A 5,309-nucleotide genomic window follows, 5' to 3' on the forward strand; every position below is an offset into this window, starting at 1 on the left:
CCAGAAGTGGAATTGCCGAGTCATAAGGCAGTACCATTTTTAATATTTTGAGGTAACTCCATACTGCTTTTCACAGTGGTTGTCCCAATCTGCATTCCCACTAAAAGTGCATGAGGGTTCTCCTTTCTCCACATTCTCACCAACACTTGTTATATGTTGATTTATTGACAGTAGACATTCTGACAGGTGTGAAGTGATATCTTATTGGGGTTTTAATTTGCATTTCTTTGATGATTAGTGACATTGAATATCTTTTCATATGTTTATTGGCCATCTGTATGTACTCTTCAGAGAAGTATCTATTCAGGTCCTTTGCCCATTTTTTTAATTGGATTCTCAGTTTGTTTTTGGTGTTGAGTTTTAGAACTCTATAAATTTTGGATATTAACCCTTTATCAGATATATTGGCAAATATGTTCTCCCATTCAGTGAGTTTTCTTTTCATTATGCTGGTGGTTTTCTTAACTGTGCAGAAACTTTTGAGTTTGATGTAGTGCTATTTGTTTATTTTTCTTTTGTTTCCTTTGACCAAAGAAATATATCATAAAAAATGATGCCACAAGAAATGTCTGAGATTTTACTGCCTGTGTTTTCTTCTAGGATTTTAAGGTTATCAAGACTTACATTTAAGTCTTTATTTTATTTTATTTTATATTTATGCTATTACAGTTGTCCTCAATAAAGAGGGATCCAAGATGGTGGTAGATTAGGTGGAAGCTACACTAACTTCCTCCCAGAAGCAAACTGGAATTACAACTAAATTATGGAAAAATCACCCTGAATAACCAAATGAAGACTAGCTTGAGAGAAGCTTTATAACCAAGGACTTGCAGAAGAAGTCACATCAAGAATGGTAGGAAGTGTGAAGCCACAAGAGGGTTGGCTGAGCTCTCACGGGTGGCAGCTGAAGTTCCAGGGGCTATAATTTTATGTTTTAATTATACCATAATAAAAAATAATTTAAAAAAAAACTAAGTAGAGCTATCAGCAGTTGCATACTACTGAGGAGACACACAATATAGTTAGTCTAGGCAAGTCACTAAATAAATAGGAAACAAATATAGCAACAACAAACTCAGGGGAGAGAGAAATCAAAATCCAGAGTTCTTATGTTATATTATCAAAATGTTTGATTTTCAACAAAAAGTTGTGAGACATGTAAAAAATAAAAACAGGATAGTGAAACCCACACACAGAAAAAAGCAGGCAACATAAAGAGCATCTTAAAGATGCCAGGTGATAGACTTGCCAGATGAAACTTTGAAGCAAGTATTATAAATGTGTTCAGAGATCTCAAAGAAACCATGTTTAAAGAATTAAAAGAAAATGTGACAATAATGACTCATCGCATACAGACTATCAATAAAGATATAGAAATTATTTTTAAAAGATCATTTTGAAATTCCAGAGTTAAAAAGGACAACTGAAATGAAAAATTCACTGGAGGGTCTCAACAACAGATTTAAGCTGGCAGGAAAAAAGCAACCTTGAAGATTAAAACAATAGAAATTGTTCAATGCAAAGGACAGAAAGAAAACATAATGAAGAAATATTAGCAGAGCCTGAAAGATCTGTGAGACACCATTAAGTGCACAAACATATTAATACTTGGGGTTTGAGAAGGGGAAGAGATAGATAAAGGGGCAAAAAAAAGTATTTGAAGAAATAATGGCCAAAAACTTCCCCAAATTGGTCAAAAACATTAATCTACACATCCAAAAATCTCAACAGACTTGAGGTAGTAAAACAAAGAAATCTACACCGAGATACATCATAGTCAAAGAATTGAAAGGCAAAGAAAAAGAGAAAATCTTGAAAGTAGCAAAAGAAAAACAATTCATCACATACAATAGGGAAGGGGACTTGATAGTTAAACAGCTGATTTATCATCGGAAATGGTGGAGGTCCAGAAAGCAATGGGATTACACCTTAAAAGTACTGACAGAAAAAAAATAATGTCAAACAAGGATCCATGTCTGGAAAATAATATTTCAAAAATGAAAACAAAAAAAGACATTACCAGGTAAACATGACCTGCCTCACAAAGAATACTAAGGAAGTTCTTCAGGCTGAAAAGAAATAGTGCTAGACAGTAATTCAAATCAACACAAAGAAATAAAGAACATGAGTAAAGGTAATTATATAGTTAAAAGACATAGTATGTAGATAGTTTTTCTCTTTTCTTCTCTTATTTAAAATAAAATTGCATAAGAGAATAATTATAAAACTATATTTGGGAGACTATAACATATAAAATAATATATATGACAATAATATCACAAAGGAGGCAGAGGGAATAGAGCACAGTTCCTCTAGTCTACTGGAATTAAGTTAGTATTATCTGAAATAGAGTGTTTTTAGTTAAGATATATACTATAATTCCTTCAGAAGAACCACTAAAAATCATTCCAAAAATATAATTAAAGACAAAATACAAAGGAATTAAAATAGCACACTAGAAATGTTTTATTTACCACAAAAAAGACAGTAAAGGAGGAATAGAGGAATGAAAAGACATAAGATAGAGAACAAAAATTAGGAGATATAATAACAGCTACATCAATACCTATGTTAAAAAATATTGATTGTTCACACTTTGGCAACACATACACAAAAATGGCATGAGAGAGAGAAGATTAGCATGGCCCATGTGCCAAGATGATATGCAAATTTATGAAGTGTTCCCTTTTTTTCAGCTAATAACCCAATGTAAAAGGGTTACATAATGCATTGTTCCATTTATATAGCATTTTTAAATGAGAAAATTTTAGAAATAGTGGTCATATTAGTGGTTGCAAAGGGTTAAGTAGGGGTAAAGGGGGTGGTTTCAGGGAAGTAAAAGTGGTTACAAAAGAGCTACACTAGTGACTTCTGGTGTTGGAACTGTTTGGTACTGTGGTATTGGATACACTAACCTGCAGCAGGTGATAAAACTGAATAGGACTTAATAAACTCACTGCCCTCCACCTCCCATCACACGCACAATGCAAATGAGTACAAGTAAAACTAGGGAAACTTGAATAAGAGCTATGAATTATATCAGTGTCAATATTCAAGCTGTGATTGTAGTTTTGCAAAATATTACCATTGGAGAAAAACTAAACAAAGTGTACCAGGGACCATTCTGTATTATTTCTTTGATCTCCATGAGAATCTACAATTATTTCAATTAAAATTTCCATTGAAAAAGTAAAAGGACTAAATACCCAATCAGAAGGCAGACAAGATCCAACAACTATATGCTATATACGAGAGACACACTTAGATTCAAAGATACAAATAGGTTAATTATGGTACATATACACAATGGAATACTACGTAGCAGAAAGAAAAAAAGAAGTACTAAACTTCGCAACAGTATGGATGGAACTGGAGAGCATCATGCTAAGCGAAATAAGCCAGGGGGCGAAAGACAAATACCATATGATCTCACCTATAAGCGGAACCTAACCAACAATGCAAAGAAGCAAGGCAAATATGGCCAGCAACACTGAAAGGAAAAGAAATCAACAGAGACAAGAGGGAAGGGGGGGGCAGGGAAAGGGAAGGGAAGGGGAAAGTCAAGGAACATATAGCAAGGACTCATGGACAAAACCAAAGGGGAAGAGCTGAGGGAGGGAAGGTGGGAGGGGGCAAGGGAAAGGGGGGGGAGGCAGAGACAAATGTATTTAAAAAGTAAATAAATTAATAAAAAAAAAAAATAAAGTAAGATGGGCTGGCTATAACTCAGCGGTTACGTCGAGAGTGCATCAGCTTACATAAAGTAAGAGAAAATACACCATGCAAATAGAAACTATAAAACAGATAAAGCCACTATAATAGTGACAGACAAAATAGACTTTAAGACAAAAATATTACTACAAACAAAAAGGGAATTTTATAAGTATAAAGTATCATTCCAGTTAAAAGATAAATAAGTCCCATGTCTGTGGTAGCATGACTGGTGTGTAAATCCCAGCTGAGTCACTTACCAGTTGTGTGACTCCTGGAAAGTTACTTCATAAGCCTGTTTTTTCAACTGTAAATTGGGATGTAAAGACCTCCTAGCGTTAACGTGAGGAATAAATGATTCTTTTTTCCATAGTACATAATAGGTGCTTCATAAATAATAAAGATCCTTTTTACTGTGCAATGTGTAGTTTATGGTTTTCCTTTTATGTGTGCCCATAAAAAGTCTTTTATAGTTGTGATTCTTAGCCAGCTTGTTGATAACCTCATCCTACTCATTATACCTTAGCATTGTAAGGACCTTGCTTGAATTCTAATGAAAAACTGAAAAAAGAGATGAAAGAGAGAGGATATGGACCCTTGGTTTATGTCTTTTTCAATTTGCAATTAACTTGCATTAGCCATAATATTAAATAATAAAAGTGATATTTACTTCAGGAAAAAAGATAAATAACTACCAGAGATGTAATGTACAGCATGGTGACTATTTAAAAAAAGTTATTATTAAACAAAGTATAAATTAATAAGGAAGATAAACAATTAAAAACATATACATGCCTAACAACAGACCTCAAAACTACATGCAGCAGAAACTGACGGGACTGAGAGGAGACGTAGACAATTGAACAATAATAATTAAAGATTTTATAACCTACTTTTCATAATAATTGATAGGACAATGAGACATAAAATAGAAAAGATACAGAAGAATTGAACAATATTATCAGCCAATCTAGCCTAACTGACACCTATACAATACTCCACCCTATAACAGCAGAATATACATTCTTCCCAATGCACATGGAATATTTTTGAGAATAGACCATATGCTAGACCATAAAACAAGAGGTAATAAGGTTTAAACAATTAAAATCCTACAAAGTATGTCTTCCAATCACAATTAATTATAAATCAACAAAAAAATTTAAGAAATCAATAAATATTTTGAAATTAAACAGTATACTTCTAAATAATCAATGTGTCATAGGAGAAATTACAAGTGAACTTAAAAATTTTTTAAACAGAATGAAAATAAAAATATATCAAACATTATGATACAGATAAAGCACTGTTTCAAGAGATATATATAATTTTGAATGCCTATATTAAAATAAGAAAGCTCTCAAATGAATAACTTAAGCTTTCACCTTAATAAATTAATAAAAAAGGAGAAAACTAAGAAGTACAAAACAGCATGGATGATTGTGATATAATCAGCAGTATAGTGAGAGTATCATTTAAAATGTCTATGTATGTTAACGCATTTGGTGTTTTGTATATATCTGGATACTATCTATGTGAATAGTGATCAACTTTAGATGGTTAAGTTTCTCCAGATATTCATTTTTATTTTTTAATTT

At 32.5% G+C, this 5,309-nt stretch overlaps 1 non-coding gene across 1 annotated transcript; it reads left to right on the forward strand.

Annotated features, from left to right (window-relative positions):
• Positions 1-2,585: 2,585 nt before the first annotated feature.
• On the forward strand, positions 2,586-2,693 carry LOC129065306 (U6 spliceosomal RNA). Its single transcript, XR_008528571.1, has one exon. It is a non-coding gene; the product is annotated as a U6 spliceosomal RNA (small nuclear RNA).
• The last annotated feature ends 2,616 nt before the right edge of the window (positions 2,694-5,309 follow it).

The sequence above is a fragment of the Pteronotus mesoamericanus genome, unplaced genomic scaffold (assembly GCF_021234165.1).
Source record: "Pteronotus mesoamericanus isolate MK-2021 breed Mesoamerican mustached bat unplaced genomic scaffold, CSHL_Meso_final contig_173, whole genome shotgun sequence".
NCBI classification, from domain to species: Eukaryota; Metazoa; Chordata; class Mammalia; order Chiroptera; family Mormoopidae; genus Pteronotus; species Pteronotus mesoamericanus.